Source organism: Bombus terrestris, chromosome 4 (assembly GCF_910591885.1).
Source record: "Bombus terrestris chromosome 4, iyBomTerr1.2, whole genome shotgun sequence".
Lineage (NCBI taxonomy): Eukaryota > Metazoa > Arthropoda > Insecta > Hymenoptera > Apidae > Bombus > Bombus terrestris.
The window spans coordinates 15,668,681-15,696,074 of NC_063272.1; the positions used below are offsets into that span (position 1 = coordinate 15,668,681).

Consider the following 27,394-nt stretch of genomic DNA (forward strand, 5'->3'; position numbering starts at 1 on the left):
TTTCTTGATCGCGTGACACGAGGTCAATTTTTTTGTTCGCGTTATTCGAGAGTAATTGGAATTTTTTTGATCGCGATATATTGGACGGTAGCTGCAATCCTCTGATCGGATTATACAAAGACGACTACGTCTTTTTGATCGTCGCGTACGGGTACGTACTGTACTTAATCTGATCTATAATCGGGATCCTGATGCTGATTCCCGGAGAACAGAGAGATCTATCGCATTCACCTACGTCTCCCCTCCCCGCGTGCTTTTTGCACTACACTCTACCTCCTACCATCGTTTCGCCATTTCCCTCTCTCCGGCGAGTTGATGCACGATGCAGGGGAGAAAGACACGCCGCCTTCTGACCGGCTCGTAGTTGCTCGAAAACCTCTCTTACCTGCGCCGTGCGCTCGGTTTTATCCTTCGACACGTTTCCGATCGGTCTCGTTGTCGCGTGCCCTGTCCGTATCTACCGCGCGAACCCTGACCTTCCGCCATTTTGGTCGCGCCGCCGCTTCCGGCTCGTCGCTAAACCCTCGGCCGCCGTTCTTACCGATCGAGCGATATCGCGGCCCCCAATCGATCGAACTTCGCCGGGAAACATGTTCGAAAACGCGCGGTCTGCGCGCTTCTACGTCGATCCTCGTTCGCGCCAGTAACGCGATGTTTTGATCTATTCCCGATCCTCCTTTCGGAGGATATCGCGATAATCCACGACACTCGTCGATAGCAAACAGATCGAAAAATCAAATTGCAATCGTTGGAGGATCGTTGCTGAAAATTTGTACTCTGGCAAAAGTCTGGATAAAATTGCAAAGATCGAAAGACTCTCGTTGTGCGTGTATGTGTGATTGTTGTTAACAGAAGTCGAGAAGTGTGTTTCTGGGGGGTTGTTTGGTGTTTAGGAGGGTGGTTGATACTGCGACGAAGTGAGTAGAGACATGAATCGTGCTTGCAGAGTGGAATAGGATTTCTAAGGGATTCTTCTTCGTAAGAGAAGAGAACTATCGGTTGCGAAGACTCGGCGATTGTTCGAAAATTCCGCACAACTTTCCTACGCGTGTAAAATTGTTGAATAAAACAATTTGCGGAATAAATAACAGGAAGGAACGGTACAAGAATCTTAGAAAGTTTCTTACTTTCAACAAAGCTAACAAAGTACTTTTAAAAGAGTCTTTCTATATTATCTGCAAACATTAAAAAATCTTCACGGTCAATCGTTAAGTTATCAGAGAAGAACAGATACAGTCGAAGAACCAATAGGAAGCAAATCCAATTACGATACCTTTGTACAATTAAGAAACAATTGCGCTTAATGCAACGAGACAAATGTTCCATCGATCATAATACGTCTTTGCCTCCAATCAAGGAGTACCAAGCACTTTCTAGGAAGACCCAGTAGCCGATTCAACGCCGCAGAGTCCAACTTGGACATCTAGAAGTTGGATGGCCAAGTTTGGACGCCTCGACGAATCCGTTTCCAGTTGAAGCAGCCTCGAAAGCGTAATTCCAACGACTATTGACTAGTCTATCGTTTCACGACGGCAGTATCGTCACGAATCTCGTGCACAAAGACCTAACCGCGAGAAAATCGATCGGAAATTCAAATAGCTGATCATTGTTCGACGAGATCTGGCTCTAAATAAATTGCAAGCTTTCGATCGGGTATCTGTTCGTTAAGACTCGTGCAACGAAGGGAGTCGTCGAAAGGACTGATCAACAGGTTGCTGATCTAGATAGAGCTACACCACGGGATTGTTGGTTAACTTCCTCTCAAGAGGAAGTCCAAGGAACTCGAGATCGAGAGTTCTATCTTCTGGCACGAGAGTTCCTCGTCTCTTGCTGTCCGATCGAGAAGAAAACGAGGCCTAGTACCACAGAGGGATTAGATTGGCAAGTTGCCGGGTGATAATCCGAGTATTGCGGGTTCTAAGGATGGAAATTTGGCGGAGACGAAGTTTGGACGAACACGTGCAGTGAAAGGTTAACTCGTTCGTCGTGAAGTTTCACAGTGCACCGTAGGAAGGAATTTTAGCGTGATTGATCGGTAATTATTTCTTTTGTCGTAGCGAGGACGAATAAAGTGTCTTAAACTGGAGATTAGGAGATTTTAGCACGAACGATCGATAACTCTTTTCTCCGCGAGAATCTAAGTGTTTTGTACTATTGAAAAATTAAAGAAATGTTCTGAATGAAAAATAGCTTCGGATTAGGCGATAACTTTTTTTTCCTTTGAGGACGAGCAAAGTGTCTTGGTCTTGGGATTAGGAAATCGAGATCGAGAAACGTTCTAAATGAAAAGTAAATTAATCGATAATAGTTCGATGATTCATAAGGTGATTTTTCTTCGTTTTTCCTTTTTTTTTATCGTAGAGATACGACGATCATTAGAGTAGAAAAGAAAGAATTAGGTTAGCGAGGGAATTGAGATAACCAGGCGAGAAAACCGGTTTGAAAAGTGTCGTATCGAGGATCGTAGCGTAAAATCGTGGAATAAATCACCGGCTTAGTTTGTTCAAAGCCTATTCAGACGCAACCTGATAATAAGCCGTATTGACATTTCGAAGATAACGAATAATATATCGTTGACACGATAAAGAGGAGTCGATTTGTAGAAAAATATAACAACAACGGATTCGATTTAAAGTTCCGGGATTGAATGAAATCTTCATGAACCGATAGAGAATCGCCGTCTCGATGTAATATTGATTGTTTTTTTAAATCAGAAATCCTTATTTCAGTGATCGTGCTTCTATGAAACGTTCCTTTTCTTCGGATCATTTTATTCAATGGACATCGTACAGCACGAGGCGAAGCTTTTCACAATGGAAATAAGATTCCAATCGCAACATTGTTAGTAGAAACATATTTCTTCCATTAATCAAAGATCGAATCAAAAGAGGAGTTCGTTGATCAAAAGTGTAATAAAATCGAGTGAAATATCGTATCGGGAAGTTAAACCGCGATCGCGAAACTTCCACTTCAATCGAGTCTAACGAACTCGAACAACTTCTGGAATTAAGGGCTGCAACATCGTTGAAGATTAAACTCAAAGGCCACGAATTTATTGTTCCCAAGGAATACCACGAGCTTTCTCGTAAAATAAGAAACTCGAGATTATTGAAGATAATAAAGGAAGGAATTTTAAGACTTCGTAAAAGTATACTCCGTTGTAATCAGGATTAAATACAGCTTATACATACTTTCTACCCGCGTAGAATTATTGCAATCAATTATAAATTTTTCTAATTTGATAACTCACTTTTCCCAGCGAAGCATTCTCGTTAATTTGTATAATATTCTCGTTGTTTGTGCAAACAAATTTTTCGAAATAGAATTTCCAAATTTTCAGAAGTTATTTATTTAATTATTACTTTTCGAAGCAAAAGAGTTTCTGTAATTAAAAGTAACTAATAATTAAAATTAAAATTTCACTGAAAGCCAGTGTGCGTACAGGTCATTGATTTCAGCGTAAGACAATTATACTAAATTACGATGCAAGGGTAGCTTGCAAAGATTAGAAATTTTTCATGTTCGTGGTAGAAGAAAGAAAAAAGAAAGTAGAAGGTGAAGAAAGATCAAAGATTTAATAGATCGACGAAAGAGAGACAGAAAAGTGTAAAAGTTCAGAGAACTTTGTTAACGCTACAACGGTGAATTACGAAAGCTTCCTAGTACTTTGCAAAAGCTGGGTAAGCAAGTTGAGGAGGTTTACGGAACTTCACGAAAGGTACAGAAGCGTGCTAACGATTCTCAGAGAATTTCACAAAAGCTATAGAGATAAGTTAAGGAAGCTTACTGTAATCTGTAAAAGATTAAGGGAGCGAGCAAGAAAAGTATGCAGTATTTTGTCGTAAAATGTTTCAAAGGTTACGGAAGTAAATCATAGTACTCTACAAAAGCTCCAAAAGTAAATTAAGAAAGTCTCAAAACATACGAAAATCTATAAAAGTGTATTAGAAACTGCTAGAGAATTACGTTTAAGTCGAAGAAGAAGCAAATCGAGGAAGCCTACGCTATTCTGAGAAAGCAACAAGAAAATCAAATTAAAGAGATCACTTTGCAAAAGCTATAGAAAATTCTTATAGAATAGCATCATCTAAGAAATGTTCGCGAAAGTTTGCAAAATCTATTGCTAGGAGTGAACAATAGAAGCAAGATTAAAAACCTTCGCACGATTCTACAAAATCTAAAAAAGTGAACTATAAGAGTTCACGAACGTCCGCGTGCACAATTATACAAACTTTACGAAACCAACGAACGAAAGCTTACAGCGTTCTACAGAACCTCGCTAGAACCAACCTATAAGAAGCTTGCAAATTGTATAGAAGCTTCATAAGCAAAAAAGGCGATAGAACAGTAGAGAAATTGAGTATCGAATCGCGTTAAAAGATCGATCTAGCACCCTGACCCAACGTAATAATCTTCTTGACCAACTAAAAGCAAGGTGTTTAACTACGATCGAATGTGAGTGTTCTGTGTGAGTTCCTAGAACCCAACCATAAGAAGCTTGCAAACCTTAGAGAAGCAGGAAAACCAATAACAGAACACCGCTGAAACTGGCTATCGATCCACGTTAAAAAAGGTCAATCTGCCAACCAAATCCAAGGAAATAATCTACTTAATTAATTAGAAACAAAGCGTTTGGCTATAATCGAAAGTGAGTGCCCTGACCCTGCAACCGACTGAGAACTTTCGTCGATTGTCTTGCCGAAGATCTACCGGTCGCGTGATTCATCGAGGCCACCGGTTGAGCAGGTCAGGGACGCGAGTTCTGCGGCTTCAGGCCGGTGCACATCCAACCTGGATTTCTACACGATTTAACGCGCGTCGGGCTTCGGGGACGCTGTGAGCGTGTCGGCGTGCAGACGGCCCGGCATTATCTCTGCAACGCGACGATAAAGTTCCGCACGAGGGACACGATAAAAGCACGCGGGTTCTGCTTGATTAATCGCGCGTCTCTATTCACCGATTCTGTTCTCGTTAGGACAATCCGTGCTGGACCGAGCGCAACGAAATACAGCGAGGACGTTGCTCGGGGTTGGAAAGTGAGAATAATAAATACAGGAGGTGAATCTTCCGATGGCAGGTGAATTGTGAAGTGAAACGTGGAATTGGAGGAAGTGGGAAGCAGTTGGGATTGGAGAAACTGCAAAGTGGTGAGTAATCTGCGGATCCTTGAGATCTCTCGTGATTTTGCGGAGTTGCGGAGAATTTATTGGGGCTGTTGCTTCGATCATTAATCGTTCTGCTCTTCTTACTTCTTCTTTGGAACGTTTTATTCGTAAAATGTATGGAATGTACAGAGAAAGTAGTGAAATAGTATTGAATATCAAATTAAATATTTAGTAATTATTTATTTTAATAGTATCTATAAAAATATAATACTCTGTGTCATACGGATCAGAGGAAAACAACAGGATTAAGTAGAGTTCTGGGGCATATTTAATAAAACGTAGATTATTATATCGTTAAGTTTGGCAGGACTTTAGGTCGAGTTATTTAACGTTAAAGTTCGATAAGCAGAGTAGATTTGAGAATCTGAGAAAATTTCATACTTTGCATATTCAAGTACCTTCAAGCTATTCCATTTGTACAATCAAATTATTAGAGCCGAGGCTTTTCGCAAGCACTGCAGCTGCTTTTATCAGGAAATACAATTTCGAGATATTGTTACTCGATTATGACTACGAGATTCTATTATTAGGCGATAATTTGTAAAATTGATATAGCAGTTCTGTTTCGATGAAATTCAATTTGTGCACTGATATTTCATCCGTCTTTCTTGTTTTTAATGGAGAATCCGTGAAATTCTCAATTTTTATTACGAAGATCAAGGATATTCTGAACTTGTGCAAAAGTCAAGGCGGACAGGAGTACAAATATTATCATATCACGTGTAGTAATAGATCTTTTTTATTAATATTTATTAATTTAAAGAATCAGATTGAAAAGTGGAAGGTCGTAGCTATAAGAATTTGTACGAATTTGTCTTTACGATCATGAAACGGATGCTACGACGATTAATGGATACAGAAGAATCATCTTAAGAATTACGTCTCCCCTTTCGCGCTCTCGTCGATATTTAACGAATGATCGGTGATTAAAAGAGGTTAATAAGCACGTTCCAAGTTGATCGAGATATACGACAAGGATTCAGAGAATCGTAGCGAATCGTTGGAAGAGCGGCGCCATTCTGGCGAACGAAAACGAAGAAAGGAACGTAATCAGCGTCGTAGGAAGTGCAAGATTATCGATACCCCTCGTGAAAATAAGAAACCTCTTGTCGTTGATCGACTGTACCAGCGTGCCATGGTTTGTTCGAAGATTAACTCGGCAATTAAGCCAACGTGCCCATTTGTTTCTCTGTTTTTCGTATTTCGATCGCGTCTTCGATTAACAATCAGGGGAGTGGCGCGAGAACGCGTCCATTTTTATGGACGAGTATGACCTCGATTGCGAGCATCGTGGTCTGGATCGGTTTCAAGTGGAGAGGTATTGTGAATGGTGTTGTTTGTGGTTTCGCCGGCAGAAGAATCGGATGTACACGGTCGTTCAAAAGTTTTTCCGTAGCTACTCGTTTCTTACAAGATATGATTTAATCGCGAAATTGACTGATTAAGGATCGATGTCTTCGTGGGATTTTCTATTTCTATTTACATTTACACGAATTCTGTTCGTTAACGTTGTTAATATATTCGTTGTAAAAATTGTTTCAATTGTTTCAAAATTACAGAGCTAGGTATACGTATCTGAATTTTTGGACGACAGATATGCCATAAAGATGATTTTTGATTGGGAAGATTTTACACGGCAAACCATTAATGTAATCTTTTAAACGAACGTGGATCAACTTATACTATCGAACCTACAAAGGAATTCCAAAGATTTGTTTCGTATTACTTTCGTCAATACCTGTTCGTGCGAATCCAGTTTCAACTTCAATTCAATTTCAGATTAGAAAATTCCAGCCATACAGGTCTTCAACTTTGCGAGTCATAGTTTTAAGACTTTCATCGAGAAACGCGATTCACCTTCGTTCCCGTATTTGCCTTCTTTAAACTTTCGTGTCGTTTGAACAACTTTGAACCCTTTCACCGTCGATTAAAATAACGATGTTGCAAAATTTAACAAATATCGTCTCCTATATATATATATATCGCGCATTTACATTTGAGACGTACATCTCATAATGGATTGTACAGTAAATTTTAAAAGAAGGATACCCAATTGTTCGTCGTAATAATTATAAGTCTTGATAGTTTGTATTTCTCGAACGTACGACAGGTTCTACGGTGAAAGCGTTCAAGTATTTAAACGAGTGTTTCTCTGTGGTAAACGACAGCAGACAGTAAGGCACCGAGCATATATAGTATACCATAACACGACTCGCCAATAAGGTTTTACACGGCGCGATATAACTGATGGATGAGCGTTGATTGCTCAGCCAGAGTTTATTAACTTCTCCCCGCAACTTCGTTAAAACGGTATCCGCGCAATTAAGCTTCTTGGTCGAAGGCGAGAAAATGGTGCTCGCGAGCCTTTCCACGCCAGACTTTCCCCTCTTTTTCCGGCTATTTCTTTTCCCCCCTCGTTGTCGAAGAAGAAGAAGAAGAAGAAGAAGAAGAAGAAGAAGAAGAAGAAGACGTCCAGAGGGACTTGGTTCCGCTCGTTCTCGCGAAACGATCGCGGTGATTTGTGGTGGCGTTTGCCCAAGATACATCTCGCTGCCTTGCGCGTCACTTTGCTTTTTCTAGCCGCCTCTGCGCGGACAAGGAAGAAGCGGAACGTCCAGGAACGCGAGTCGAGTCGTCCACCGAGCTGGCTAAAACGCACGCGATAGTTTTTTTCGAGGCTCCACCAAGATGCGATCATACGTCTTCTCCCTGATCTCTCGGATACGCTGTAGCGAATATGAGATGTTCTTGATAGGTGCGTTGTACCTTCTTATCCAGAGGTCTGTGCTTTTATGCAATGGTATATAGATAGGCATACTTTCGGGAAATCGAACAGCGAAGTTTCGAAGTTCTCTTTGGAGAGCTCGAGGCAAAAAGATATTCCATTTTTCCTTTTCTATTGCTATTTCGTGAAATACGTGTAAGATCGTAGATTGAATGTGAGATGTTTGACGATTTTTACGATGGTTCGATTTTGTAAGATTTTGTTGGAATTTATCGTGTAATGGGCAATGATAGATAAGGAATTGGAATTTCTGCGTTGCTTTTAATATATTTTGTTTATACGTTTCATTCATTTGGGCGAATTTGACAAAGTTAATTCGAGGATCTCGGGATCCTAATGTGGCTTGTCGAATTAAACGTTCAAAAAATTGGAAGCTCGAATTAGAAAAGATTTTAAGATAGATACTTGAGATTTTGTGAGCGACTGAAACTTGGCTTGTATCCAATGTAGTGTAATCGAACGAGTTTCAAACGTTTCTCAACTTTTCTCGAGAATGATGGTGTGCGTGGCTGGAGCATTTCACCCTCGGATTACGAAACTCGTCGAATCATCGTCGCTTAGACAGGAAAACGTTTCGATCGTTAACGTTTCAACCGGGCTGCCGCCGGCGTAATGCCACGGTCATAAAACGCGAACTTTCGCGTTCAGTTGTTCCTTTCGCACGCATCTGCCGTAGAGAGACGTGCAACGCGGAAACGTTTTGCTCTTCGTTGAAAAGTTTCAGCTCGCGCTCACCTCGACTCGATCGGAGAAATCTCCGACTACGCATCGAATACGAGCCTCGTCGTTTATTTGTTAACCGCTTGTGGTCGAATCTCTTCCCCTTAAGAGAAGAAAAGTTACGTTCAGCAGCTTACGATCTTTGTTACGAGCTAATCGTACTCACACGTGTACCGAGGAACTACCGTAAACTTTAGTATACATTGATAAAACATACGATCGTTCGTCCGATCGTTTCGTAAAATCTGTTCTTCGAGTCTAAAGCTTAGACAAGGTATCGTAATTTATATTATTAAACAACTGCGCGATAAGAGTGGGCAATAAAAATGGATAATAGAAGAGAATTAAAAAAGCGATGAGCGTAAGATTTACATTATTGTAAAATCGATACAAGAATTGATCCTGAAAACATTTTGGGATTAATATAGAACCAAAAAAATAATAGCTCTAGATCTTCTACATAATGTTTCAAAAAGTAAAACTATCGTAACTATGCTGTTTTTAGATCTACAATAAATATCGTTTAAATATCATAAATGTTTTTTACTCTTGTTTGAATGTTATTATTGGAGAATCATATTTTACGAAAAGATTACGTAGGTAAAAAAGTCATATTCTTTAGGACAAATTTATGGGAACATTTGGAGAAGTTGGTTCACCGATATTTTTCTTCGTCATTGTATCTGCCAGATCTCCACGATGCTATTACAAAGCATCGTTCATCTTAAACGGCACTATCATATCAAACGAATATCAATCTAATATTACGAATAATGTACATAACGGTACCTCGTGACGTTACCGTTTCGCTCTAGCCGATACTTGCCGCTTTTCTCCCCATTTACGTCCGTTCGTTGAATACTCAGTCAACGATCTCACCGTCAATTAACACGAATCCTCGGCAGAAATGATCGAAACGAGCCTCGAAACGAAATCACATTTCGCATTGCACGCTTGTTTATTCCTGTCGACGCTTCACTTCGCAATTCCTTTCTTCGCGAATAGATTGATTTATCAGTGGCTCGTTATGCAAATAGACTTTCTGTCTCTGGTTTGCTGCTGTCTTTTTCTTACTCCCGTTGCAAATTTTTCTGGACGTCGTTGAACGAGCACGCAGTGATTTTCTGCTATTCCACGTGCGACGATTTCGTAATCGATCCGATCTTTATGCGTATTTAAATGTAGAACACGTCGATCGCGGAGGAACGATCGATCGTGTACGAAAGATCGATCGGCGATGGATTTGCATCCTATCTTTGAATCGTGTATGCTAATTTCCTTTTCCTTTCCTCGAGCAATATCCTTTAGCGTTTGTTTCTGGCTGATTGCATAAGATTTTAGACAGAGTTTAATAGCAGCATCGCTAATGATTGAAGCACGTAGGTATCAAATTTATATGAAAGGGAAACTTAACATGAAAATTTCTGGGTATATGGAAAACGATATCTGGACGTGATTTGCGAAAAGAAAATACATGTAAAAGAATATACAAAATATGTATGTACGAGTAATAGAACGTATAATGCAAGAAAAGGACAGATCAATAAGTTTATATAGAAATTAGATAGAAGATCGTTCAAATCTTACAAAATGCACCGTAGTAAATCTATAAAATTCTGAAAAATTACGAATGATCGTTCGCTTCGATTACTTTGGTAGTCTCAGCGTTAAAATGGAAGATATTTGAAGTATTGAGACAGTAATATATTTATAAAATATGAAGAAATATTAAGCTCTAACATATGAAATATCTGATTTTCAATGAGTTAGGAAAAAATGCGTTTGTATAATATAAAAATGCGAAGGAATTAAAATCATCTTTGAAAGAGAAAATTGTCTGTTTCAAATAAAAAGATAAAGATAGTTGTTGAAAAAAAAAAAATGATTTAGAAAATTGACATTTCATATAACATGACATTCTGTTGATTTAGAAATGGTTGAAAAATGCTTGTGAGAGCGTGAAATAGATAATTCTTCTAAGTGTGTCGATTCGTGTCGATAAAATTACGTTTACAAAATACCACCTTAGTTGCCTCGTTTACTTTCCATCGAGTGTACTTATATGTAGGTACATAAAGAAATTTCAAGTGCGTCCCTGTACCTATTGCAATTCTGTGTAAAGAAATTTCGCAAGCTACGCATATCTGTTTAGATATGGAAGACGATTGATCAATATAACTGTGTGCAAACACCGGGATAGGAAGATCAATGCGTTGCTTTTTCTTTCGTAATGTTCTTCCACTGAAGGTTAGCCGATATCAAGAATAATTAATTAATCAAGTCGTACATTTATGGCTTTTTAATATATATATATCATACGTAGAAGTAGATAAATAGATTATATTTTATTTACAAATTGTAAGTTCGAAGAAACAGCTTATGAAGAAACAGACCATAGAATATCAGAATAATTGCAAAGATATTGTTAAATATCTATCGTTAAATATTCTATCGCAAATTAAATATCTCATACGATTTATAGTACACATGAAAATACTTAAAATCTGTGTTAAATTATCATTAACACGTAATAATAAAATATTTCTATATTTATTGATTTATTACTTTCTTATAGAAGGAATTCCGTGTTATATAGTACATTTTTGGTATTTTAATCTATCTGGCACCATGATCCCTAAACGAGGGTTGACACATTTATAAAATTGTAGAACCAGTCGTTTTGACCGGTGTGGTATTTCTAGTGTTAAATATTTATTTTGCGTTTGTAAGTAAATTTTAATTTATCACGAACGGTTTGACAATCTCAATACGTCTTCTTATTGTTGTCTCTTTATTCTACTCTTTAATTTTACCCTATACTGAACATATTGCTGACATATTTTGCACTTTTACATACACGTATTTTAAATACTACGTATCTTTTACATATTTAACACGCACAAATATTCTAAATTTGCTGTGCAGAAACTATCTTCCTTTAAACGCGACAACCCGGTAACCTGATCCTGAAATACGTGATCAAAATCGCATGAAACTTGCCACTCAATCAGCAGCAAATTCACCTATGCTCTACCCTATCTTCAAATAGAATTCGGAATACGCACGAATTGAAAGCGCGTTCACTCGGTTCTTTTCGCTCTTATTCAGATGTAAATGCAATGTGATCGTAGCTGTGAATTGTCGGTGAACCGCGATCAAAACAGCGGAAGCGTCGTCGAATTCCAAGGGTTCGTCGGGCGAATTTGCATCCTACACTTGTGCTACGACGACTGATCCCAAGGGAATTCAGCACCGTTACAGACCGTGCGAACCAACGATAAAGATAAAGTCTCTGTTGGCACCAAGAGAACCGAGTAAATCAACGCTCCGTCTCTTCCTTACCCTTTATTCTTGATTCGATTTAATTCCGCTGAGAGAATGGAAGTTGTTTGATCTGTTGCAGGGCTTGGTAGATAACAGAATGTGATTCGCTTTGTGTTTCTCTGTCTCGTGTTTGGTCGTTGCGAGCAAAACGATTGGATTCTTAACACTGGAACTATTACAGCGTAAGATTTTAAAAATATATAAAGTATATAATTCGTGGAGTGTAAGAGCAACAAATTAAAATGTACGACGTACGAAGAAATTTATATAATACTAGTATTTCAAAATACATCATTCAACTGTCCTAAAATGGATCGTTGTAAATTTATAAAACCGATTTTATAATAAAAATTCCTTCAAAACGTGCTATTTAGAGTTTTTGTTTAATTGGCCATTGTAAGACTAGACTGAAATTGCAGGTTTTATTTCTAACTTTTATCGATGACATATTTTGGTCTATTCCTCAACTATGTGGTCTATCTGAACTATCAGGACTATCTGGTTTATTTTCTATGAATTTGTTTAAAAAATTCACGTTAAGAAAAAATTGGGAAGGATGGGAAGATGTTTTATCTTCAGAGAATTAACATATTATGAAGCAATATGTGCAGCGTTTATTTCAAAAACTTTTTTTTGAAGTAGCTTCATAAATTCTTTTTAAACGACTTGTTTCTCTTACTAATAAATTAATAATTAATATTTTCATCGAGCAAAGAAGGCTATTCCTTGACCAATCCTTTCCCAACAAAATACTTGAAAACGAACATCACATCACGAAGAACTTAGATACTTGGATACTTTTCTATCATTTAACGTTTCTATAATTAGATACTTTCTATAATTGCAGATCTGTTCTAATTCTAATTCTCTCGCAATACGGAACGCGTTGCGATCTGATTTATACGCATAAGTTGTTACGCGTGTGTATACCTGCGTATAAGTATCTATATTTGCTTCCTTTCGCGTTATTCATCAGATCCGTACACCTCTTCCGTGTTCCAACATCGTAATTGAGCTTGTAACAATTGCAAAAAAGTTACATAATCGACGATGGATCATCCTGCGTCTCGCATTTCTTTAAACATAGCTAACAAGTAAGCCTGAGAAAGCAAGGAAATTTAGCGATTTTCTTCTCGTGGCCCATTCAGCTCCAAGCCTGATGAATAATTGATGCACTTTATGAATACATAAGGCTGCTACATTGTAAAGGCACGCAAGTTGGTTAGCGATTATTCCACGCGTGCATACGCGAATACGTGCTATACAATAACAACTTGCGACTGATTGCAATAGTATTTGCACGTGATATTCCGGCGTTCTTTGTCTTGTTTAAACAAAGCTAAATTGACAGCCATGAAATTGGATTAATAAATAAGCCACGCTTGTCATTAGTTAGGTCTAATTATTCTAACACGAATATTCTCTGTACTAGGTAATTGATGAGTTGAAATGATGAATCATACAAGTATAATACAAGAAACAATCCACCTATCACTCGAACGCCATGAAGAAAGAAAATGGGAAAATAAGTGGTAAAAACAATATATAAAATTAATTGCACGTATTTATTTGTAGCTACCTTATACCATGCCCCAAGGGTAAAATATTAATGATATTTAAACAAACGTCCAGTACATATAGCTTCTTTTTGTTACATTCTGCATGGAACCTTTCTTCACGAAGTGGTTCGTTTTCTATTATTTTTTGAACTTCCATCCTTTAACATCTTGAGCTTCTCAATTAGCGCGATACTCTTTGACACGAGATTGAGACGAAATAAATTGTTATGACTATTTAGTAATTCCTCTTCTCTTTGTGTCTCGTTCGATGATGCCTCAGAGAAGAGAAATCATGTGCAACGTTCAAATGAGATTACAGACTAATGATGTAATTTGGAGATGAGCTTACTGTACTTTCACTGATGTTTCTACGTAATTACAGTAGGTAGATACGTCTAATAGTTAGTTAGAAGATTGATGGTATTATTAATTATAACGTGGCAATATAAGTACTACTCGTTTATACTCATTTATACTCATTTATACTCATTAAAATTGTTGATACTCATTACAATCATTGATACTTTAGTAGAGATATAAAGAAATGATCATGATGTATTGAGTACTATTTTCTGAATCTGAGAAATAATTTAAATTTCCTAGTTTTCTTTGCTCCATCTAACTAATACTTTTGTGCTATTATGTAGAATCACATTCAAATCAAATGTATTTTATTCGGTAGTATTTACATTTTGGATTAGTACATAATGTTTATTTATATAATAATATAAATTGTTACAATATGATTATACTAAGATATGAATAGAAAAGTTAATATTAATAGTATAATAAACAATATAATATAAATTAATTTATTCTGTATATAATGTTCAAGTTGAGCATAAAACGGAATTTTGTTGCAAAATTAACAACACGTAATTACATTAATTATATTGCTGATAATATACTGGTTCTTTAATGTTCTTTCAATGTTTCGTTTAATTTGCATGACACAAAATTCTAATTATATATTTATGTAGTTCATATTTAATTAGTATAACGTTAAAGGAGAATTTGTTACTAATTATTAGTCGTTCAAATCCTTCCCTTGTTTGAAATATTAAGGTACACAAATTAATGTTACATCTTAAATTAAAAGATGTAATTGATAACTTGTGTATTTAATTTCTTTCCTTTTAGACAAATATCGATTTTGATATTAAAAGCGTAGTGAAGGATAAGTCGATAATATTTTATGAGAAAATATTTATTTGTTACTTACGAAGTTCATAATCAGTCTCATTTATAATATTACTTTCATAATATTTTACAAAGACGTAAATACATAGATGAGAGACAATCGACATTCATTATAAGAAACACGAAGCTACTTATGAATCTACCTGTAGTCGGTAAAACTTATCGTCAGTCGATGGTTGCTTGGAAACTTGAACTTTTAAATTTTTAACGTTCACTCGCAATAAAGTGCTATGCAAACGTGCGAACAAAAATGAATATTTTCTGAAAGCAGATCGGAGTTTATAGGCTTTGAAAATGAACAAATTTACCGCTCTTTCAGTGCTCGTAATGAGACGAACTAATTAATTTTAATGAAATTTCCTTCATACTGTACGTACAACGAATTAAAGACGAGATAAGTAATTATTATAAAAATCTTCTACGAATTATAGAAATTTTGATATGCTCGTAAAAGTGATGCTCTAATTACGTTTTGTTGAAAGCTTAATTAAAACCAATTCGAATTGAATTTATTAATCGCGTTTATCCACATAACATCGGAATGTATCGTAACTGAAAAAATAAACTACATGATATCGAAAGATTTATCGTAACATTGATATTTACCATTCATTATAAATCTTGAACTTTCACGTTAATATTACAAACACGCGAAAGTTCGAACATTTATTTGATTAAAGTAACTCTATCGATTTTAAGTGGTTCATAGTATTCCTATCACCTTTGCAATCCTTTTTAAAAATTCAATTACAATTTAATAATTGCGCGCGTGTGTTACTTTGTTTATTGGATTCACCATATTCATCATTTTCTATTACTCACTATATTAAAGACTATAATTTTTATTAATTTAATGTCGCTCAATCTCAATCACAATTCACATGCTCTACATATCTTATCTTTTATCTAGCAAACGCAATATAAATCCTCTACTATTTGTACGATTTTCGTATCGAAAAGACTAAAAGAGAATCAATTCGAGAAATCTACGATCACAGTTGAAAATATCACGTACGCCTTATAAAACTACCTTCTATTCAAATAAAGCAACGAGGAAAAGACTCGTACAAGCAACCACGCGAGGGAAAACAACGTGAATAAGCATTGTCCCAGGATGCACGCAATTTTTGCGGCTAGTCAGCCCTTCCTCGAATGACAAGTTATATCGTGTGCTCGTCCGTCAACGATCTATCATCGCTATTTCTCTTCTCCCCCTCGGCTTTTTTTTTTGTTACCATTTGCTAGCCGGCTGTCTTTCGCTCCTATTACAGATATATCAGTCCGTATTGATTATGCCAACAGTGTAGTCCGAGCGACGTGTTACTATCGATCGCGGATAGAGACGCGTGGGCGGAACGTGGACGTTCCAGTTTTCTCGACCCGAATTGCCCGTTTCTTTTCTTCGCGCTCATTTCAATTTCTAGCGATTCTCCGGTTGGCCAAACCACGTACCTGCATGATTCGTTTTTCGACGAACACGGATTCCATCTGACACCGAAGTAGAATTTTCGCAATATGCAAATAGCGTTCGCTGAATTTTTATGGCAACCGTGTTTGCCACTTCGTTGTTCTACGTTCGTCGTTCTTTATCCTTTTGTGGTCGTTAGAGTATTTTTGCCGCGAACAAGGAAGCATTGGGGCTTGGTAAATAATGCGACAAAGAATTTTTATTATGGTAATTTTATGGTAATTTTTATATAAATCATTTGGAAGTCTTTGTGTTTTGAAGAAGAAGAAGAAGAAGAAGAAGAAAAAGAAGAAGAAGTCGGAATAAAAATAAAGAGAGATCGTTTGATATTCCATTGGGCAAAGTTTGAACAACTGAGTTGAAAAGTTGGTTTATTGGAATTTTATAGGTAACGCTAGTATTTGTATCATATTATAAACTACTTTTAGAAACTTGTGTTGATGATTTGTTTTTCACGTGTGTTCTTTTTGGTATTTAACGATGAGAGATTCGAGAATTTCTAATTTTAAGAAAATACTAGTATTACATGGAATGAAAATCATAGTGATGTAAATCAGTCCATTTATTATAGTTCATAAAACAATGTTAAAATAATTACTTAATTATGAAGCTAAGAGGATACTATTTTTAAGAGTTCAAATACGTGACTAGAATCTTGACTTATATCACTGAGATTTTTCGCTCGTCATATTATTCTATAAATAATCGTACAGTAGAGAAAATATGAATAACGAAACGAATAAAAAGAATCTAAGTTGATAAAAGCAGCGTGATAGAGTTGGATAATTTATTTAGAACTTTCCGGAAAAAGGTGTCAAATGACTTTAATGGACGGTGATAAATTTGAATCTTAAATAAAGCTTATGTAGATATCATTGGTAATTACGAAATAACGTGCCTTTGTCGTTTAAAAATTTCGCCATTTTCTTCAGGTATTCACACAGTATAGACGATTAATGTTTTAACACAGCGACTACCTTCCTGCGTGACTCCTTTTTCCTCTCTAGATTAATTTACCTGCGTCGTTTTTATAAAAATTATCAAGCCATTCTTTCAACATGATATTATAAAACACACGGATACCGTTTCTATGAAATGGGGAGATTTTCCAGTCTTTGCTCTTCTCCACGAAATTCTTAAGTAGAGTCTAATTCGTTCCTTGAATATTATAACACTTGACATTTCTATTTATTTTCGTGATTATATATCGTATATTCTGTTTGTCTTCTACTTATTTTTCTTAGAATTCTTAAGCTTGTAATCCTATAAATACCATTCCCATTGCTAATTACACCGCCAATACTCAGGACCAATTCAAACAATACTATAAACCGCCTAATGCTACAGCAAAGTTAAATACAAAGCCCTTCAAACAGATACGAGCCTAACTCACATAAATCCCGAGAATAAAGCCGAAAATACTGTAACCCAAGTCAAAAGATCCATCATCGTATTATTTCAAAACACCCCGAACTCTCGTTTTTTTCCAGAGAAGAGCAGAGACGTGTCCACGAAGAGCCGGTGAAATACAACACAAACTACACTACGAATCTTCTAACGGTACCTCCAACAGCAAACGTTAACGCAAATCCTACAAACAAACACGAGTCAAACTCGAACGAAATTCCAGGGTAAAACTGAAAATTGTGCTAACCCAAACCAAAAGATCATCCATCATCGAGTTATTCCAACACTCCTGAGGCTTTCTTTTTTTTTTTTCTTTTCTTGAGGAAAGCGAAGAAGCGTCCACCAAGGGGCGGTCGATTGCAAACAATTTCGCAACAGCAACGACGCGACAAATTACCGTACGGTCGAGGAGGGAAAAAAAAACACGAGGAAATTAGTCCCGTTCGGAGAATGTGTACGGTGTTGTCGCGTACGAGCTGCGATGCCCGAGAGGGTAGCTGGAGGGGGTGGTCGTGGCGAAAAAAGGGGCGCAGTCGCGGCGAACGGCCACCCCCGCGGACACGCTTGCTCGCGCGGCAGCTTGGTAGTCTCGGTCAGTCGTTGGCGGCCGAAAGTCGTGCGAAACAGGAAACCGATGGAGGGAAGAGAGGCAGAGATGGAGTGAAGACAGGTGAGAGAAACGAAACGAGGCAAAGAAAAGGGAAGAGTCGCGGTAAGATCGAGTAATTCGTGGCTACGACGAGGGTACAACATGATAAAGTTATATTCGTAATAACGGTCAGAGGTTCGTTGAGAATGTCGCTTTGTAAAATTGTGATAAAGAGGAAATTGGAGGGACGAAGAAGGAAACGAGGTAGCTAGATTGGTTAGGTGAATTATGCTTGGTAGTAATAATGGTTAGCGGTTGGTTCGGAGAATGTCGCTAAAATTGTGGTAGAGGGAAAACTGGAGGGACGAAGAAGGAAACCAGGTGTTTAAATTGGTTAGTTGGATTACGCTTGATGGTACTAATAGTTAGAAGTTGGTTAGGGAAATGTTTCTTTGCAAGATTGTAGTAAAGGGGAAATTGGAGAGTTGAAGCGGAGAGCGAAGTGTTTAGGTTTGTTAGATCATGTTTGCTAGTGTTTAATGGGGGTAACAATTCTGTGGTAGAGTATCTAGAAAGGAAAAGAACGCAGAGGTAGATTGACGAGATAAATGAGGTATTCTTGATATTCTAAGATGATATTGATGATGAAGTAACGGTGTGTAATATAGAGGGAAAGTTTTAGGGTAAGATTTTGTAAATGAAGTAGAAAGTGGGCTGGAATTAAGAATTAAAAGGGGGAGAATATTGAAAATGTGGTTGAAAGTTTGTGGTAGAAGGTAAAACGGATTATAGTGGAAGGAATAATTCGATCGTGAAACATCGAAAACGATAAAGAATCGCGTTCTTTTTTATAAAAAACTAAACGAAGAGCAAAAGAAATTTATTCTATCGTAAATTAATGTCGCGAGGAGAAACTCTTTTAAGGAAACAGAGACTAGCCGAGTAATTAAATAGACACCAAGACGGTAAACTAAGAAATACAGTCGTAAAGTAAATTTCAGAGTATGAAATTAAGAAGAAAAATATCAAAAAAAAGACAAACATTCCAGTACAAAATTCGATTAAACGGCGAAACGTTCGCGCATAACTTACTAATGAAAGAAGAATTTCAGTTATGCTAGACAAACATGGAAAAAAAAATTAATAAAATCCTTAGCAAAATTATTCTACAAAGTCACTAAGAAATATTTAAAAACCTGAGATTTATTAAAAAGATTATTCTAAATAACAGCTACGCACGTAAGAATTTAAAAAGAAATTTTGTTATAACAGAAAAAAATAAAAAAAAATTTAATACGGAAGAAAAAGAAACAAGGAAAAAAAACAAGGTCAAAGAAGACGTGGTCGAATCGAGGGGAGAAACGTAGGTAAAGAGAGAGTATATTAATGGGGGCGAAAAAGAGGGAAGCGCGCAGGAGAAGCTCGATGCCCATCAGTATGGTGGTTTCCGTGGAACTGAACGGAACCGAGCGGAACCGAATGGAACGCTGCATACGCTGAAACGACACCAGGCGACCGGTACCGAAGTTTCACGAGGGGGTCCAGTCGGTTTTTCGTGTTCAGTTCGTGTGCCGCGTTCGGCCCGTGCGTCGTTCTTCATTTCGTTCACGCGATCGTTTCACCTTGGACAGGTACACGTTGAACACGTCGCTTCCTCGTTGAAACATTATATTTCGTTAGAATCGTATAGTTATTTTTTTATATGCAATGAAAATTGAGTATCGTTTACGAATACACGCGACGAAAAATTGCATGGAAATTGGATCTATTGAATTTTGTGGAAACAGCTTCGAGCCTTTTTTCATTTTTTGCATTTTTGGTTTATGATATCGGCAATGATATTTATTGTATTTGGTGTTTACTTGGGTTTACTTTAGTCCGTTTTTCTTTTTTGTTTTTTTTTTTTTGTGGTGTTAATATCGATGATTGAAAAATTTATTATTTTGTGAAGTACTTCTCTTTGTGTCAAGAAATTTTTATGAGAAGGTTTGATCTGAAAACTGTTCTCAGGTGCGATCGAGTTAATACTGAAATAGATTTTAATGTAAAGTGATATTTTATTTTTGGCTGATTGATCGTTTAAATTTTGATATTGCGCGTTTTATTTCGAACTTTTCGTTTCATGATCTTTTCTTTTTTTTAATACTTTTTTTTATGTTTTTCAATTTAATTTAATTTCTGATATATTAATTATATCCAATGTAACAAATTTCTAATACTTTATTAATTGAAATATCGTTATGTAGATGATTCCATGCAATTTGCGAATTGATAGAATCGTACATGAAAAGAACGATGGAAATAGAGGGGTGGTTAAGAATGCATGGAATGCATAACACGTGGTTCGAAGACGTTTGAAATTGTTCCTTCAAGCAAGAAGCAAACATAATTTATTTTTCTCATATTCCACTAATATTATAAACAAATTTTAAAGTAATTCTAAAAGCTTTCTGGGAAACAAAATTATATTAATTCTATATTACACATTTTTATCCTGCTTCAGTATTTATCGTTTTAAGTGATTTTTTTTATACACTTAATTGGTATTTTTGAATCGTATATAATACACTTAGAAAGAATCATCAATATTTTCGTTTCATCTTTGAAACAAATTACATTAAAACTACCATACGCCCGGCGAATTTATTTAATAGCAGGTAATATAAAAAATTTCAAGTTAATTAACGAAGTACGAGACCACCTTCGCATTTTTAATTAATCGATCTGAATCAATACCCTAAAATTTCACGTAAATAAATCGCTGCAATACGTTCCACTTTGGAGATATCTCGTTTTACGCTTCTTAGAAAACTTCTTTTACGTCTGTCTATTAAGCGCGATAAGTTTTCCGAGTTGGCAAGGCGAGACGATGCATTTTCTTCGCTCATTGTGTTTTTCGTCGATTCACGGCGATAATCCTCGCAACGCTCGCACGTCATCGATATCGCAACGTGAACCATTTCGTTTCGGTTTATCGCGGTTGGGAATCGTGACGAAATCATTTCGACGAGTCAACGAGAAAAAAGAAAGGGACAGGGAAGAAAAGAAAATGCAGGGTGGAGTAAAGAAGGGCAAAAGAGTGGCGCGACGGTTCGATTCGACGTCGAACAGGAAACGAAAGAGTTTTACAGCTGCGGCCGGAAAACTTCTGGCGACTCTATCACGGAATCGTTATTGTCGTTCGTCATGCACTATAAACGACCTCGCCATTGCGGCCAGCTTTTTGCGCAGCCGTGATAATTGCGTCGATTGTGGCTCGATCATGATACAGACCTCACCCGCCGCTTGTTCGCCGGCTATTCTCTATTCGATCCGACCGAAATTAGTTTTGCGTAATTCAAACTCAATTCCACTAATTTATATAGCGGTGGAGTAATTATTAGAATTTTACTTTACGGAAAGTAAATGGTTTTCGCGAGAATATCGTTGAATTTCAGATTTTAATTGATTTAATATTGGTAAAATTCTATTTCATTATTTCGTATAATTTCATCTAAATTTCGACGTCGTTTAATCGAATATTGGATTGTTATTTGGTTTCGTATAATTTCAGTACGATTCTATCGATTTGTAGCAGTACGTTATTTGGTAAAATTTTATTTGATAGAAAATTAATGATTCGTATATCGTAATACGGAATTATTAGATGATTTTGTATATTTCAACTTCGATTTTATTAATCTACAGCGATAGGGTAATCGGTAAGATTCTGTTTTAGGATTAACTGATGATTTTCATGAGCATAACGTGGAAGTTCGATGTGCATTGATTCGACATCGGATTATTATTTAGTTTTGCATAATTTGAATTCGATTCTATCGATTTATCGCAGTAGCGGTAATTGGAAATTTTTTTCTTTGTAGGGTATCAATGGCTTTCAAGAGAATATCATTGAAATGCGATCTAAGTTGATTTAATATTAGATCGATATTTAATTCTGTACAATTTGAATTTGATTCTAGTGTCTAGATATTGTAATTGATAAAATTTTATTTTATATGAGAATATCTTTGCATTTGGAAGTCGATGTACCATCTAATGTTACATTATTATTTAGCTTTGCTGACTTATGTTTGCAAATAAAAATATATGTCTTTAACTAATTGGTATCTTTGAATCGTAGCAGCAGATTGAACATAACGAGTCAGTTTAATTGTGACGTAACTTTATCTTTTTATGTACCAAATTTAAAATAAATATTTTTACTTCATTTGATTTTTCTTCCGAACGTAAAATTCAATATACATATTAAGTTACGTATTATGTAATCTGATTCTAATACGAATGAATTGCTATCGTCGTCAATGAACAAATAATACCACTTGAGTGTTAAGCTTATAGTAATTTAATACGTTCAAATAGCTATACTGACTTTACGCGGCTGTTGTTTGCACTTTTTACAGATTACCTTAATACAGCCTTAACAGGTCTTACGTTGCAGTTAATATTTACTTAGAAGCAATTATTAGATATACGTAATTTTAGCGCGATCCTTGTGTATTTCGAAACGAAGTAAATTTATCGCGGAGTACGATCATGATAAGATCGCCAAAGTTCTAATTTTTTACTTCCTTTGCTTGTTTTCATAATTGTGTTTCGATATGGATGCTAGTTGTACTCGGAATTAAAGGCTTATTAAATTCATTTTTATATATATTTTCTTATCGAAATGTTCATTTAATTAGTTACGACTTTATAATCGCCGAGAAGCCTTGGTTAATTGTTAAAAGAAATTATACCGCATTGGAACATTTCTCAGAAGAATTCTCCTTGACCGAATCAATGGAAAATTAATCAAACTATCGTGATTAATTCGAATTTTAGTTCAGAAATTATAAAATTAGTTACAAACAAAATTATCTGATAAAACAAATTCCTTGCATATTTTCTATGTTAGAAATTTCATTAATAATCACATAAATCAATCGTTCCTTCCATAATTCCTTTCGCAAATTTCACATGTGGAACAAATACGATAACAATTTTTATAGAAAGAGGGAATATTATTTTTAACTCATTCCGCGCTAAATACGCGTAGCATTAATCTTTAAACATTTTCCACGACGAAATAGAGTTATACTTATTTTTCGACCAGTGATTCAACGTATGCGTAATACGATTTGACTTTTGACCGTTTCGCGTATAATTGAAGATTACCATTTCTGCCAATTCGATAAAAATCGGTCTCGCGAAATCCTAACAGAATCAGCTCATTGGACTTTCAATTCGCAATCGATTTGATCCTCGGCCAGTAAATCATTCACCGACTGTTGCTGCAGGTCAACGCGTTTCGCAAATCCCTTGTGAAATCTCGTCGCCCACGTAGCAAAAAAATGCTTTCTATCGAATTCGTTTCGTAAAATCTCCACGCTGTTGCCGTCGCGGTTCGAAACGATCTACCTTCGTTTACCTGCTCGAATTTTGATGGATCAGCGTTAGCGGTGTGAAATTGGATGGTTTTTTCGTTTCTTCGATTGGAATTTTTTTAACGGATGAAGGAATGATGGTTATATAAGTTTATGTATTGGAAATTTTATTTTGGTTGAAGATTTTTTATAGAAAATTTGTTGAAGATTTTTGAAACTTCTGTCTTGTGTAAATCACAGCAGATTTATGATTCGTACGGGCATTGTCTTCAAGAATATTTCTATTATCTTCTATAGAATTATTGCCAAATTATTGTAGAAAGTATATACCGCTAAAAGGATTATTAAATTGTAAAGGATTTTTACAATTTAATATGATTTATCGTTCCGATCTTGCAGCACGAAAGAAATGAAAAATATCACATTTTGATTCATCTTAATTTTCTAAAATTATTTCGCCGTTTTAGAATTGTCGTACAAAGTGGGCGCGTATCTTATATTACATTAATCTGTATAGGATCTCCAGTAATTCAACGTAATTAGTTTTTTCAATTTTATGGAGCGAAAGACTATAATCATACGTTTCTTTTTATTTCTACTTCGTAGAATAACTACTAAATTATTATAAAAAATGAAACAATCCTACGATGTTGATATTCACAGAATCTAACAATTCAACGTAATTTATCATTCTGACACCATACTAAAGAGTATTATCATCCATCTCTACCCGACAGAATTACTTTGTAATTACTTCTCAAGATACAGTAATCACTCTACGCTAATATCCAGAGTATCTCTCTAATAAGACAATAGAAAAAATATTTTCACAATTTTTAACTACCTTAATCCGACTGCAGAAAGATTGATATCGAGTAAAATGGGCGCAGAACTAACGACGTAAATTAATGTACTTTTTGTCTCATTATAAATTACTTAACGGTTCTAATACGATAACGATGTAGGAACGGCTCTGTTCAAGATCGAACGATTTACTCGAGAAACGGTTCACGACATCGACAAGCACGTGCTCCGAGCGTAAAATAAGAAGAAAGAGAAAGGGAAATATGTTGCACAAGCATGGACGGAGGAAAAGCGGAGGAGGAAACGAAGATCAAGGACATCGGAAAGGTTCTGGCGGGTCTTGGCACTGGAAGAATTCACAGATGTGCAGTGTATAATCGTGGATCTTGCAATGCCATCACTTGCTGGATACCGATTCATCGTGGACCATCGATCATACTGATAATAATTTATAATTATTTTCGAAATCGTTCGCATCTTTGGCAAATGTTTCTTCTTTTCAGAGAAAGGACAACTTAACTAGTTAAACGAAAAAGACGAATTATATTGTTATTTGGACTGGCCTATTCGAATCGTTATTTGGATTATTTACTTTCGATACAATCAGTTTTCTATTTAACTTTGCTATTTTTTCTCGATAATTTTCGATAGTCAAATTCCTCTTGTTTGTTCATAAGATGAAAGTAAGATCGAAATATAAATGTTCGAAAATTGCAGCAGAGTTAACTTCACGTTATCAGGATCTAACATTTTCAGTGGTATCAACCTGGGAAAATAAATTACATCATATTGCGGGAACCGAGATCGACTTAATGGAGATTCATTCGTCTTTGTTAACTTTTAATTTCGTGGGTACAGAAGTCTGTAAAATGATCTATAACGAGGAACCCCAATTAACAGATTTCGATGGCGAACCACTGTTGAATTCTTCGATTTTTTAGTATATTAATGTCTTAAATATATATAAAGTGAATGGTTCCTTTTAATAAAATTTTCTATTAATTCTGAATGGCATTACAAATGTATAATAATTTATAACACCCTTTATTTTCATTTTCAAACAATTACAAAGCTCTACCATCTCAGTTCAATCAAATTTCAAATGCATTAGCAAACTCTAAAGAAGACGAGCAAAAGGTGACGAAAATCGTTTTGCAACGAAGCATTTTAAAATATCGAACATGCAGCTCTATTATACTGACTCCTAATGATCTCAACAATCGTGTCAATCACAAGAGTAAAGATCTTGCGACACGAGAAGACAGGTAGCTAGGTGGCCACTTGATCGAATATCGATTCTAGGAGGAATATCGAAGAGGATGGTTGTCTGGAGAATCGTTCGAGCGTGTTGTTCATTTTAATCGGTGAAAGTAGATGCATCGGAGAAGATTCACTTCGCTTGATGCATCTACGGTTGCACCGTCGAGCGTGTCGTTTCTGTTGTCGATCGAAGATTAACTACATCTTCGTAGTGTTACGAATGCAATGCACGAAACCATCTCAACGACGATTTGCTCCGTTTACTTTTGAACAAAAACCATTTTGCATTTACATTCGTAGATCGAGTAACGTATTTTGTATCCCGGGCCAAAGGGAGAAACGCGTTTGAGAAGAAACGATAAGAACAAAAATATATAATTGAGATAATAGAAGTTAAAAATGAAAATGATAAAGAATGGTTGGAGAGAATAAAAAGTAAAAGAATAAAAATTAGAAATTAAGCTAAAGAGCAAAGGCGATTAATTATCATTTTTGAATGAAGAATTTCATAATAATCTTAACAATATGGAATTTTTAATTCATTTTGATAGAAATATATTTCTCTGGCGATGAATTAAATGGTACAACTTTTCTTCGTTGTTGCAGAAAATTATTTTATTTTTTTATTTATTATCGATTTCTACACTAGAAAAATTTCAATATTTATATGAAACGGAAATAGAAAATTCGTGATAATCGTACTTAATCTGTGGCTAAATTAGTACTAATTTTAAAACAAGTTTTATCAGTGTTTTCTTGAAATGTCGATAAGCAGCAACACGATTAATGTTACGTAGGATCAGTTTAAAAGAGATATCGGTTAAATTGATAAAAAATAATATATGGAAGCGTTAATGAAGGAAGGAAGTTTACGATCCTTTCACAACGTCAATGATCGATAAATTACTTTGCTCTTCTCATAAACTTTCTCAAACGCAAGAGGTATTTAGAAATGAAATTAACTCGTTTGAAGCACTAACTTGATAAAAGAATTCATAAAAATATATTCTGAGGAAAATAATGATATTTACCATTAACGCGTTATTGGATTAGATTTATAGAATTATTAGAAATAGTTCAGTGCTGGAATTTACATTTTTATAAATTAATCGTAATTTCTCTTTTCTTTTTTTTTATATATAACAAGCAAATATAGGAAAACCTTTCAAGAAATAATAGACTCGATTACTTTAGCAAAATTGTAATTTATATATTAATCAATTTTGTTTAAAAGCAATTTTTAATGCAGATTTATTTAAAAAGAACTTCTGAATTGTAAATTATTAAATTCGAATCTGTACATAAACAACTCACTAGCGTTATTTAGATGTGTAATAAATACGAATGAAAATAAAATTATGGAAAATTATATTTTGTAGGAGTGGATGACCAATGGATAAAATAATCTCAAAATGTTCAGGTACGATGCAAAGATACGTATGCATACAATATGGAATATTAGTAATACAACGAAATATATAAAATGTAAATGAAATAAAATAAAATAAATAAAAAGATTACAATATATTTGATTAATGTCTTCTGCGTTTCTATTGTCCCTTCCTCCTTTATCTTTCTCATCGAATCTTTTATTTTTTAAAATATTATAAAGTAGACGTGAAAGAAGAATTTAAGAAAAATAAATAAATACCATAGTACATCATAGTTATATTCAGAATCGTTGTAACTTTGGAGATACTATATTCTAAAGGAAGATAGGCAAGACTGTAACAAACACTGTATATTT

General features: G+C 35.6%; 1 long non-coding RNA gene across 3 annotated transcripts; it reads left to right on the plus strand.

Annotated features, from left to right (window-relative positions):
* Window positions 1–358: 358 nt before the first annotated feature.
* LOC125384841 lies at window positions 359–27,394 on the plus strand. Of its 3 annotated transcripts, XR_007223652.1 has the most exons (5): window positions 359–2,035; window positions 2,730–5,147; window positions 17,712–17,852; window positions 17,952–18,298; window positions 24,566–25,509. It is a non-coding gene; the product is annotated as an uncharacterized LOC125384841 (long non-coding RNA). The 3 variants fall into 3 exon arrangements; XR_007223653.1 differs by lacking the exon at window positions 24,566–25,509 and adding an exon at window positions 27,027–27,394 and having other exon boundaries at window positions 359–5,147; XR_007223651.1 differs by having other exon boundaries at window positions 359–5,147.